A 13,476-nucleotide genomic window follows, 5' to 3' on the forward strand; every position below is an offset into this window, starting at 1 on the left:
CAGTTTGAAGGATGAACCCCCACTCCCACCCCCAACCCAGTGCCTTCTGAGCGCTCTGTGGGCTGAGCCAGGAGGACTCAGGGGATCCTGGAATTGGCTGGTTCTTGACTCCCATAAATATCTCACCTGAAGGCCATCCTTGAGGGTCCACACCCGCTGGCAGTCATGGGAGGTACTTACTTACCTCCACCCCATCCTCTGACTTTTAGTCCTTCTGAAACCAAGGGATGGCTTCAGAACCAGAGTTCAGGATGTGGGTCCCCACCTTTCCTTCTAGAACAGATGTCTTCAAAATTTTCTAATCGTGCAGAAAAAAAAATTAGCACACACCCCCAGTATATCTTACTTAATTTTTAATTTCTTTACATGTACTACTATGTTAATATGTGTGTTACAAACCTATGTGAAAATAATATGATAGGGTATATTTGAAATAAGTCCTGCCTAGAAGTTTATTATTAAGATATTTTCAGAGTAATGTGATTGAATAGGTGTTTTCTTTTTTAAAAAATTCTTGCTTTAACACTGTGATCCAGCTCTAAAGGAAGAATTCTAAGGTTAGCTTATTTTGGTACTTGGACTTAATGCCTGTCATAACTGAAAAATACACCCCACAAGATAAACAGATCCCAGTGGAAGAAGTACATTTGCTGTGCTGACTAAATCATGATACTAATTTTTCAATCCCATCCTCCAATTATGCAAAGGATTTTGTTGAAATTCAGCTTGTAAATTTCCATCTTCCCTGGTGTCAATCAGTTTTTCACGCACACTAATCAAGTGTTGCATTTTTTATATTTTTAAGAAATGGGTTCAAAATCCACTAAAATCTTCATTAAAAAAAAAAAAACAGTTTTACATTTCTGTTTCCAAGTTTTAAAAGCCTCTGGAGGATGAGAGCCTTCATAGGCTGACCCAGTTATATCCTTTTTAGCAACGAAATCACAGAAGGATACAAATAGTTTGCAAACATTTGTTTTCCTGGTGCTTTCTCTACAGCACAAGTTTCTGTTGACAGGCAGGTTCCTTCTCACCCGCTGGGCTGCCCCTTGTCCCGTCTGATCAGAACGCCTTTGGGGGCTTGGTGTGGCTGCTGAGGAGTCTTGCTGGCAGAGAAGGGTCAGCTCGCCACTTTCTGTCCGTGGCATGTGCTTGTGTTCTCGGCATTCCCTACAGTCGGGGTGTGTGTGCAGTGCCTATTTTGCTCCTGAAAGCCAGATCTCACCATCTATACAGCCCTTGACTGGGCACACCTGAGGGGCATCAGGTGCCAGCCATGCCTACAGCAGGTGAGTAAATGAAGCGCCACTCTGACCTCACCCCCTTCGAAGCATTTTCTTTTTCCTTCAGTGCTCTGTAAAATACCGTCCAAGTATTTGGATATACCGTAGTATACCAAGTATATTCGGTGCTCTGTAAAATACCAAGACCCAAGTCTGTGATACATGGCTGCGTGGCTCCATGGGCACTAAGACCATTGATTGTGTCCATTTACTAAAATCAGTGAGGATGAAAGTATTTTTAATTTTTTTAATGTCTATTTTTGAGAGAGAGAGAGAGAGAGAGAGAGAGAGAGAGAGGGAGAGAGAGAGAAAGAGAGAGAGAGACGGAGCACAAGTAGGGGAGGGGCAGAGAGAGAGGGAGACACAGAACCCAAAGCGGGCTCCAGGCTCTGAGCTGTCAGCACAGAGCCTGATACGGGGCTCGAATTCACAAACCACAAGATCTTGACCTGAGATGAAGTCAGCCGCTTAACTGACTGAGCCACCCAGGCGCCCCAAGCTGAAATTATTTTTAGATGAAAAATAAAGATTAGGCACTGTGCTTTTTTCCTTTTCCCAATGTCTCTGGACCCTAACTGGACATCTGAATCACCTGGGGCAACTTAACACACAGATGCTCGGGGGCTACCCCAGACCTAACTCAATTCTGAGGGAGGGGCCCAGGCAGCAGTTATTTTTTAAAATTCTCCTAAGAGGTTCTGATGTAGGAATCACAGCTGAGAGTCATTGTTCCAGGCCAGTGCCTCTCAGATTTTTTTTTTTAATTTTTTTTTTTTTAACGTTTATTTATTTTTGAGACAGAGAGAGACAGAGCATGAACGGGGGAGGGGCAGAGAGAGAGGGAGACACAGAACCGGAAGCAGGCTCCAGGCTCTGAGCCATCAGCCCAGAGCCTGACGCGGGGCTCGAACTCACGGACCGCGAGATCGTGACCTGAGCCGAAGTCGGACGCCCAACCGACTGAGCCACCCAGGCGCCCCAGATTTTAATTTGCATAAAAGTCACCTGGAGAATTTGTTAAAATGCAGGTTCAGGTTTGGGAGGTCCAGGGTGGGGTCTGAGACTGCATTTCCGGCAAGTTCGCAGGCGCCGACGCCGCTGGTTGGTGTGGGTCACCGTGGATAGCCGCCCCCTGCCCCCTGCTTCTCGGCCCCCTTTCCCCCTCCGCCCACCCGGGACCGTTGTCTGGACAGCCGAGGAGCAGATCTGCCGCCCCAGCCAGGCCGCCTGGATGGCTGCTCTCAGCTTCTCGGAGAGATCTGGCCTCCAGATGTTAAGAACAGTTCTTTTAACGGCCAAAAAAATAAACTAGGCCAGCCCCTGCTCCACGGTGAATAAGCACGTGTGTCTCGTGCAGAGGCACCGTGATGGGCAGCTGCCCGCCCCCAAACTGCAGGCAGGCTTGCCGGTGGCACGACCAGCTGGAGTCATGGAGATTCGGGCAGAGATGACCCCCCCCCCCCCCACTGCAGGGGGAGCAGAGGGGTGGCACGGCGGGCGCCGAGCCAGGGCTCTCTGTCAGTTGGGACTATTCTGAAACCATACCTCATAATAAAAGTCCTATAATTTGTGGTGGCATTGAAAACCTGCTTCCAAGTGGTGGTGTTTTGATGGAGTTCCGGAACCTTCTCTGAGGCCAGTGACCATTCCCCGAGGACGTGTCGGAAGGGAGGCAGGTGGGCATCTTGGGGAGGCTGAGGCTTTTCTGAGGGGCCCTGCGTCCCTAGTGGGGTGAGTTGGGGCAGGGCTACCTCCGACCCTTCCTTTTTCAGAGCAGGTGTTGTGGTCTGGGTCCGCCCCACCTTCCCCTCGTCTCCTTCATGCTCCCTCTTCAGAGGACACCAGAGAAGCCCCCTCTGCTTGTTCCACAGCAGCCAGACTGCAGGCTCCCTCTTAGAGCAAAGGCAGGAGCAGCGGTCAGGGCGAGGGCCAGCGTCATCACACTCAGGACGTGATTTTTGTTTTTACCCAAAAGGATGCACTGTAGGGTCTTCTTAAGTAAGAAGACTGGGAATTTGTCACATGATTTGTTTGACCTCCCTCTGTCCTGAATCTCTGTTCCCACTGTGAGAGTTCGTGAAGCACCACGGACGTCTCTCTGACACCCCTCTCAGATGAATTTTAATAAATGAGGCTCAAGGCAGAGGGCCAGTAAATACACATGGAGACAGAGGCTGGGATAGGGAAGAAGCCGTAAGAAGTCTCGTTTGATTGGCAGGTGAGGACAGCTAACCTCTCACAAGTGTTTCCAAGCAATCCTCCTGGCTGGTGAGGTAGATCTATTATTTGTCTCACGGAGGATACTGAGGGTCAGAGTGGTTAACTAACCTGCTCAAAGTCACATAGCCAGTTATTGCTGGAGCCAGGATTTGAGCCCAAATCTACCTAGATCCAAAGACCAAGCCCATTTACACACACACACACACACACACACACACACACACACACCCTCCTCAGGGGGCACATGAAGGTAGTTGAAACTCACCTTACCTTCCAGTCAGCTCACTGCATGGGTGGGGCCACGGGGTATCAGGAAAGGTGACAGGTTTGAAACCCACTCTTTTGGGGAGAGCCTGGGGCTAGCAACCGAAATGCCTCCTTGGAGAAGAGCTTCCAGCCGGTGCCCCATCTCTCCTGAGCTCAGAAAGCCCAGGGACTCAGAAGCCTTGAAGGACACGTTCTTACGGGTAGCCCATCGAAGCCACCCGAGGCTCTGCAGTTTCCAGAACAGACGCGGAGGCAGCGCGTCCTCGTGCCCTTGCTCCAGCTGCGCGCACGACCTCAGCCTCCTCCACCCCGCCGGGCGCGCCCTGCAGCCCTGGCACCTTCTGCCGGGGTCCTGATCCGAGCCAGTTGTCTAGCGATTTAATTTGGTGAATTTACCACTGCGTCCCAGAGTTTATATTGGCACTTAACAGCAGTAATATGTGTCTCTCTCGCCAAGAACTATTTTCCCAACCAAGATGGAACACCACGCACAAAAAAATAGGTTTGTGAACTAATCTGCTGTCCTGACAAGTGTCATTCACAGAATCACTGCTACGGAGCGCACTCAGAATGAAATGAGGTGGGGGTTGTCTGGCCTGGATCACAGGTGCATTTTCCCCCTGGGTTAACAAGAGTCTGGGATGAGGCACCCCTCCCCTGCAGCCGCAGGCGCTTCAGACCACACGATCAGTACTCATGGCAGGTTCTCTCGAAGAAAAATGGTTTAGGGATGGTGGGAGGGGTCTCTCTCCCTCCACCCCACCCCTCTCTCCCTCCCTTTTATCTCCCCTCCCCTCCCTCTCTTCCTTCCAGGGTGTTTTTTCACCTCACCACCACCCCATTGTAACGTTCTCTAGACATGCATATAATTTCCCAGACTCCAGGAGGTGCTCCCCATCAGTAAAGTAGATATATAGATATATGTACCTCCCACCCCCTGAGTACCCGTTTGGAATTCTAATGTAGAACTTAGTTGCTTTTGTATAAGGATTTGGTAAACCGCTAACACCCCTGGGGGTAGGAGCAAGATCAGTCATTTACACTCTAGTATGAACTAGTCTCCATCCCTTCTTGAGTCTGCGACACAGATGCTGCTTCTTTGCCCCAATCTCCCCCTACCTTGGATAAGGGCTGGCCATGGGGCTTAGAGGTCCAGCTCTCCATGAAAGGGATGTCAGAGACTTCTTAAAACAGCTTTTGTCTCTCCCTTTATGTTAGAGGGAAGCCTAGAGATCCTCTCTTCTTTTGAAAAGTTCTGGATTCTTTTTTTACCAAGTGATCCCTACTCGACTCATCCTGAATTGGGAAACATGGAGCAGAGTCGGGCTTGGGTGGCTATCAGAATCACCAGAGAACTGGTTAAAATGCAGATTCCTGGGCCATGTCCACAAAGCCCACATTTAGGAGGCAGGAGAGCCCCGGAGGCCGCATTTTTAATAAGCCCCTCGCCCATCAGAAGGCTGGCATAGGACCACATCAGCAAACACTGGTGTGGGAGAGCACATCACTTTTCACTACTGGCTTGGTTTATGGTCTGGAGGCCTCCATAAACAGTCCTGAGGTTACTTGTAACCAAAGCCTTCGTGAGATTGCGAGCTGGTTCATGGTTGGCATCTGAATTTTAGAAAGTTGACGCTCACATTTCAAGGTCGGGTGTTGGCTCCGGCACCCTTGGGTTGAAAAGGAAAGGAAAGTACCTTTCCAATGGAGAAATTGGCTCCCCTCTAGCAAATGCCACCGACCTAGCTTAATATTAATTTAGGGAATTCAGTCGTGTGCAGTTTCTGCGCAGTAGATTGGAAACCTGATAGTGCCGTTTTTGTCATCTGACTTCCCACACACCTGAGATCGCTTCCCTCGCCGGCCCCGAGTTCCCCCGCCCCCAGCCCCCAAAGGTGGCTGGAGAGGCGCAGGTGCGAGCTGGCTCTCCAGGTCCCTTTCCCCTCCTGATTAAGTGGTGTGTGGGAATACTGGAGGCCCGTGTCGATTCTCACCGATCTATGCCTTGCCCGCGCTCGAGCCACTTGTAATTCCCCACAGCCCCAGCCAGGCTCTGCAAGGCAGAAAGAAATATGACCAGGCAAGTTGAGAAAATAAATTAAACTAAGTGTCAACTTTTCTTGTTTCTCTCCTCATTATTAAGAGATGGAATGGGGCTCGTTTATCAAGCTGGGGGAGAAATTAATTGACACGGCTTTAATATCATGATGTCTGGCGTGTCTGGTCACATTCCTTCATTTTTTGGAAAGGCATTTTATTATAGTTTACAGCAACCAGCTGCCAAACTACTGGTGTAAACGAGGAAGCAGGTGCACGAATGATGCCACAGCGGAAGGGCTGTGGTGCCACCCTGAAGGGGACATGGCGGGAAGGAAAGGCCGGCTTAGAAAGGGCCCCAGAGAGGCAGCCTGTTGGCTTGTGTGGAGGAAGAAGGGTACGGGGCAGGTGAGAGGGACGTCAGCAGACCTCTTGAATTCAGCCATCTGCCTCCGGTGGCCTTTTGGCCCTGAAAGTCTTTGTTCTGACCAGCCCCGAGGCTGCATCCTGCCTCCATCACGGGTCAGTGTGCCTGCCCCTGTGCTTTGTTCTTAATCAGTCCAGAGAAGGGAGTGCCACGCTGTTTATCCCTCCAGGGCGGCTGACTCATTAGGGAGGCAGTTTGCTGCACGGAAGTCTCCAGCCTGACAACCAAACCCTGTTTCAGGCAGGTCTGTGGGCAGGGGCTGGAAACGTTCAGAGAAGTCACTCACCCTGTGTCCATCCTACACTGGCTTAGGAGCACGCCGAGTTGTCTGTATGAGAGTCACCTTCGTCGTGTGCATCTGAAAAATCTCAGTTTTCCCTTCCCTGCCTTTCTGTTGACGGCTGCAGCCGGCTCAGGCAGCAGAGGAAGCAGGCAGGTAACTGGAATGGACGAGCGCATCTTCCCCGCCTCCCCCCTTACGCTCCTTCTGCTGGGTTGTTAGGATGAGGTGCCGTTGCCCATTGGGTAGACGTTCTTGCAGGGAAGTGTGACAGGGCAGGCTCCTAAGAGCCAGGTTGCGGGACAAGGTCAGACTCCTGATGTAGAGCGGGCCCGCCTTCATACGAGGAAGTCCTTCATCTGTAAAGTAGGGACGTTCCTGTCTCACAGGAGGGAGCTGTGAGGACTGAGTTAACGGCCACCCAATAAACGCAGGCAAGCTTTCTCTTTCTCAAATTATCATGAAGAGTATGGGCTGGAAATAAGTAACCACCTTTGGGATACCAGACGTTAATAATTGAACGAGTCCCATCCCTGGCTTGGTGGGAAATGACATTCTTATGTTACAAAAGTCCAGATTACCGCTCAGGTGTGAGAGCGGACGCAGCTGGTACTGTCACCCCACCTTTTGCCAAATACCTCATGTCTGAAACGCTCAGGAAACTCTAATGACAACTCCGAGTGGATTTCTCTAACATCCGGGTAACGTGCAGCCAGTGTCCCAGAGTGGCAGTCGGAAACAAGGCGCTTCTTTTGGAAAGGCAGCTTGTTTTTCTCTTGGAACAGATCCATCTTCCGAGTTCTATGTTTCCAGGGCGAAGCCAGGGCACGTGAAGCCACCCACCCTGCCACGGCAGCTCATCTCTGCTCCTCTTGCCCGATGGACGCGTGGGGAGGGGGGCTCAGACTTTCTCCATCCAGGGTTCCGGGAAAACCCCTGGAGGCAGATGAAACTGATTTGCCAAACCTGCTGTAGCCCATGCTCTTCTGGTGACCTAGAAATGTTCTGAGCTGGGGATGGGGAGCACAGCCCAAGATGACAGGTCGCTAACTGACACATAGCTAAGTGGTGGTTGACCCACAGAGCATGTGAGGCACCATGCCTCGTAGCCTAGGCTCTTGCCCTCTCGAGCCCTAGGGCCACCAAATCCCTCTTGAACACTTACTGACCCAAGGAAGTCCCTGACGTCCTGCTCTGGCTTAGTAGCCACGTGTCACCAGGGATGGGTCATTTAAAACAATGCCAAGCAGTTGAGCAAAATGACGATGGCAGAGCGTGCCCCACCTCTCGAGGGGTTGCCATGGAGACCAGGTAGGATGATGTATGAGAAGCATTTTGAAACCAGAAAGTGCTCCCCACGCCCAAACCCAAGAGACTTGTATTTATACTGAAAGCAGCCCACGGGTCCTGCCACTTCCTCCAACACCAGGTTATTAGCGAGAGAGGGAGGTTGCGTGAGTTATAAATATACTTGCGTACACATACCTCAAATTCCTCATGGGATATTCTGAATAAATTTGACAGTCTGGGTTTTTTTTTTTCCTCCCTCATTTTTTTCCCCATTAACCAAGTGTGTTAACTCGAGACTTGCATTGATTTCCGCTGAAGATGCATTAGGCACCACACGATTGCCTATTAGTGTTCATTGACCTATCTGATAAGAGAAGAAAATTATTTTGGGGGCGAGGAGGAGGCCAGTCCCATCTTTCCCTCCCTGACCTAAAAAGGAATTCTTTGTAGGTTAACTGTCAGATGTTCCCCAGTACCCCCATCTGTAGCAGGTCATTTTCATTGTGAGGTATCTCGTTTTCAGATTTCTATTCTCTCTTTCTGTGTGTGTGTGTGTGTGTGTGTGTGTGTGTGTGTGCTATAGCTTTGTATTATTCAAATGAATATTCAGTTTTGTTCATTTGAATAAGAGAGGGGGAAAAAAGGTTTGACTGTTAAATGCTTATCTCTTAAATAGAGCTTTACTTGTTACTTTCCAATAATAGCTTCATTCAGGAGAATGCTGGAGAATTTCATTTTCAAATGTGCCCTGTCAACTCCTACCTTATTTATGTCCATTTTAAACCCTTTTTGTTTGGAGTTTCATCCTCCCGACCCTTTCTTCGTGCCAGTTTTGCTGACTCCTGGGGGCCCTCAGATATGGGGGTGCTTCGTGAGAGGCTGGGCAGGTGTCATTTTGCTGATGACAGGTGAGAGGGTCCCTTTGGTGAACTAGCCTGCTGTCCCCCAAATTTTGACGCTTCGACACTGTCCCCCACACGGTTGTCAATCCCTACGGTTCCTCTTTGTTCTGAATGGCAGCTTGAGTGACTTTAAATACCTACAGACTTCTCTGGCTTCAGGGTGGTGCCTCCCCTTAGGATCAAGGGAGATGGGAAACCGAGCAGGGGGGATCACAGGGACACCCCCAGAGGGCCCTGATGGAGTGTGAGCCCTCATAGACTCACCATGGATCAAAGTCCTTGCCTTGGCTGGGACCAGAGTAGGATGCCCTGTGCCCTCCCCCCACCCCACCCCATGCATCTGTCTGCTTCTTTTAGAAGCCCAGAGAGGTGAAGGGACTCTCCAGGAATACACAGCTCATTATTTGGTCCTTCCTTTTTTGAGCAAGGATAATTCCGTGTCTCCTTTACCTGGCTGTTTTGCCTCTACCTGGTAGGCTTTCATGAGCCACCATTTCTGATTCTCTGTGGGGCTCTCTTTTGGAAAAAATGGGAGGAAAGTAATCAGTCCTTCCTGCCCCTTCTCAGGAAGAATCAGACTTCCTGAGTTTCAGGTAGGATCTGTACATCTGACAGACTGTTCAAAAGACTATGATGCCTTGAAAATATTATGCTGAGTGAAATAAACCAGACACAAAAGGACAAATACTGTATGATTCTACTTACAGAGGTACCTAGAGGAGAATGAGGTTGCCAGGGACTGGGGGAGGGACAAATGGGGAGCTATTGCTTGCTGGGTACAGAGTCTCAGCTCAGGATGGTTAAAAAAAAAAAAGTTCTGGAAATGGATAGTTGTGACAGTTGCACAACATCATGGATATACTTACGGCCACCGTAGCATACACTTAAAAAATGGTTACAATGGTGAATTATATATTATGTGCATTTTTACCCAATAAAAAATTTGATTTCAAGAAAGAAAAAGTCTTGGATGTCAAAAAAAGGATTTTTCCCACCCACCACCCGATCCTTCCCAAATTTCTAACCCTGCTGTCTTTTCACTCTGTTTAATTTATTTGGGGGCTGTTCTCCACTGAGTTACTAATTCATCGTAAATGGTAATGCACCTCTGAGGAAAAAAATGATTATATGTTAAGGAATAACATTTATTGATAATTAAGTGTTTCCTGGTTTCTCTGCTTTCTCAAATGGAATAAATAAATATTTTAGACACAATCAACTTTGTTTTCTCTATCCGGGCCAAACAAGGTTGTCGAAACGATATAGATCTTTAAAATACTGCAAATGAGTCTTGACATCACTGAATTGTTATGCATCCAAGGTACATAGGCTTGAAATCCAGACTCTCTCCTTTGATCAGGAAAATCATTTTTGTGATACTCGAGTTTTGAGTCCTGTGGGGTTAGGGAAGGGACCAGCAGGGAGAATATCAGAGTCAGAATTTGAAATGATGCAGTGAGTCCTGCCCCCACCCTTCCTGATGCAGTCTGCATTTTAATTCCTGTCTCCTACCTCTGTCACACCTCTCCCTGGCTCTTGAGTGGTGGCACAGAGTGGGAAACTGGCGATACAGGGAGCCCCGAATGATACTGGGCCTGGAGTTCAGACCGTGGTTTGCACAGCAGACCAGGAAGGCATGGGTTGCAGCAGAAAAGCAGCTTCAGTGGTGGTCATCTCGCCATCATCACCCCAACGGTGACTTGACTTACCCTGGGCACTGTTCCAGGATCAAGTACCTGTGCTCAGCAGCAGTCTGGCTGCAAAGCAGGCTGTCCTCTGGCTTGTGGAGCGGTGCCCTTGACTGGCACTGGCTTCGTGTTATTTCCCAGTGGCACGGATGGGTTCGGTTCATTTGTCCACACTCTGTTACCTTCTATCCAGAGCACATGCTTGGCCTGGCAGGGGGAGGTCACATGTGACCCACCTGTGTGGGGGTGGCGAAACCTGTAACCTGGCTGTACTAGCTTCTTGAGGCTGCTGTTAGAAATTTCCAAAAACTGGGTGGCTTACAGCGACAGAAACTTGTGCTCTCACAGTTCTGGAGGCCGGATGTCCAAATATGAGGTGTCAGCAGGGCCACACTCCCTCTGAAGGCTCTCAGGGACACTTCCCTTGTCACTTGCAGCTTCTGGTGGCTCAGGTGTTCCTTGACTAGTGACTGCATCACTCCAGTGTCTGCCTCCGTCTTCACATGGGTTTCTCCCCTCTCTGCCTTCTAGGTCTCAAATTCCCCCCCTCCTTTCTCTCCTAAGAACACCTGTCACTGGGTTAGGGCCCGCCCTCATTCTTGAGATCCTTAACTTAGTTATGTTTGCAAAATCCTTTCTTCCAAACAAGGTCCCATTCATAGGTTCCAGGGGTTAAGATGGGGACTCATCTTCTGGGAGTCACTGTTCAAACCATTATGTTCATCCTCATTTGCAGGGAGGTTTCCCCTGAGTACCAGCCCGTCCTGGCTTGCGTAGGCATTCACGTGTTGGCGGGGTTTAGATACAGGCTAGAGAGGTGACCTTCAGAGACACATGAATGTCGAGGTGACCCGCAGGCTACAAGCGAGGGTCATGAGGGAGGGGCGAGATCTGTTCTGAAGAGATGTTCTCCTTGAGTGGGAACCTCAGACTTGTGTCACTTAGGGAGCAAATTGCTGTAGAAGAAGGACGTTGCCTTGCTGACCTCTGCATACTCCACCATGGAGCACAGGTGGGAGCCTACAAATGCAGAAGGAAGGGCTGAGTCCGTCTCGAAGGGAGGCAGTGATGCAGAAATGGTTCGTTCATCCAGCCACCAGCTCCTCAGCACTCTCTGTGTGTGAGGGGCTCCGTGTGTCCCGGGGACCCAGAGTGAATGAAGCCCCAGCCCCGTCATCGTTCTTGAAGCCCCGCTAGCAGATTCCCCCATCCTCTGCCGTGCACCCTTCCCTCCCCCGAGCACCTTTTGAAGGGCACTGTATCTTAACCCTTCTTGAGAGGCCCCTAGCATCTGGGTCTAGGAGGGTGGGCAGAAGAGAGGGGGTTAACCAAAATGATGCCAGTCCCCCATGTGCTGAAGGGGTCCCTGCCTGGGTGACAGGCTTACCCGATGGTTTTCACACTCCTTTGAAGGGGGCATAGGGAGCCAACACACCAAAGCCTGAAGAGAAATTACGTGAAGGCTGCCTCTGGGCGTGGCTCTCGTCCTGCTCTGTGAACAACAGATGGACCCCAGGGGCCAGAGAGGAGGAGATGCCCAAATGAGGGAACCCAGAGAACGGCGTTGTCCCTGTCTCTACGGGGACCTGGTTTGGGGCTCAGGGTTGTACACCTGGTGAAAGGTTTTTTTGTTGGGCCTCATTTCCAACAAAATGGCATTGTGCCTGAGGACCCAGCCTCTCCAGAATGATGCTGGGGAAAACGTGCCAACTTTGAGCCTCTGCAGCACATACTTATGTCCCCCTGATGGTACATCTGACCCTCAGCCATTCGTGTCTACAACAGGCTGGGATGTGTGCTGTGGAAACACTGGCCTGGTATTCGGTGCATAGTAATAAAATATATATCCTAATGAAGACTGTGACTGCCATTTGTGTGGTAGTCCCAGCTCCCTGTTTTGCTGGAAATTGTTTCAGAGTAGACAGTGGCTGTTTCCATTCCTCTCCCTAGGAATTTTCTAGATCCTACAGCAATGATGTAGGAGCTCAGTGTTTCATCTGCCTGTCCTCTGCTGTTCCTTAGAGAATGTGGTGGTGGAGCTGGAGAGGAGAGACATAGAAAGGACCGGAGAGATTCCCTCTCCACCCTGGGTTTCTAGGACCCAAAGTCAACACACAAGCTTGAAAAGGAAACACAGTCCTGAAATAAAAGTAGCCATTTTGATTTTCATGTTCCTGGTTGGTGGGTCCAGGTTTGTGTTTGGCCAGGCTCCTATCTTTGGGGATGGCAGTGTCTTGGCCAATTTGAGCTGCTATTGCAAAGTACAATAGCCTGGGAGGCTTATAAACAACAGAAATGTATTTCTCACCATTCTGGAGGCTGGAGGTCTGAGATCAGGGAGCCAGCATGAGCAGGGTTTTGGTGAAGTCCCCCTTCCCGGTATAGAACGGCTATCTTTTCACTGTCCTCACACAGCAGAAAGCAGACAGATAAAGCAGGGTCTCTCACATCGTTTATGGGGGCACTAATCCCATTCGTGAGGCCTCCACCCTCATGACCTACGTGCCTCCCAGAGGCCCTGCCTCCTAACACCGTCACCTTGGGTTAGGATTTCAACACATGAATTTGGGGGGGGGGGGGCGGGCACAACCTTCAGTCCATAGCAGAGAGCCTTGCAAATCCTGATGGGCGTGGGGGCTGTGACCTGAGGGGTGGTCGGTCTCACCACCTTCATCTGCAGGTGCGCAAAGTTCAAGGCGCAGAGTGGGGAAGGGGCTTCCCAGGATGACACATAAGTTCATACGTGCAAGGTCAGGTCTGCTGCGACCCCCCGCCCCCCGCATTAGGATGTCTACACCTGTTGCATGCATTCCCCCCGGGTGTTAGTGCTCACACTATAGCCGCGTTTCATCTGAGGCGGGGCGCCGTCCTGTGAGTGGGTCCATGTGTTAAAGCAGTGCTTTCCGAGTGGGGTCACAGATGGGGCAGCGTGCTGGAAGGGCGGGAGGGGCAGTCGAGAGCGACTCAGGATGCTGAGCAGCGGTCGCCTGCCAAAATTCTTCAGTACAGCTTGTCTAGCAAAGCCGGTCTCCAGCCGAGTAAATACAGTGGATAGCTGACGGGCTGACAGCAGGCATCAAAC

The 13,476-nt window shown here is 50.3% G+C and overlaps 1 protein-coding gene across 4 annotated transcripts in view; it reads left to right on the forward strand.

Moving 5' to 3' along the window:
- MSI2 (musashi RNA binding protein 2) overlaps window positions 1-13,476 on the forward strand; it is a 393,577-nt gene that overhangs the window by 300,305 nt on the left and 79,796 nt on the right. The gene's annotated exons all lie outside the window — the stretch shown is intronic.

The sequence above is a fragment of the Panthera uncia genome, chromosome E1, assembly GCF_023721935.1.
Source record: "Panthera uncia isolate 11264 chromosome E1, Puncia_PCG_1.0, whole genome shotgun sequence".
Taxonomy (NCBI): Eukaryota; Metazoa; Chordata; class Mammalia; order Carnivora; family Felidae; genus Panthera; species Panthera uncia.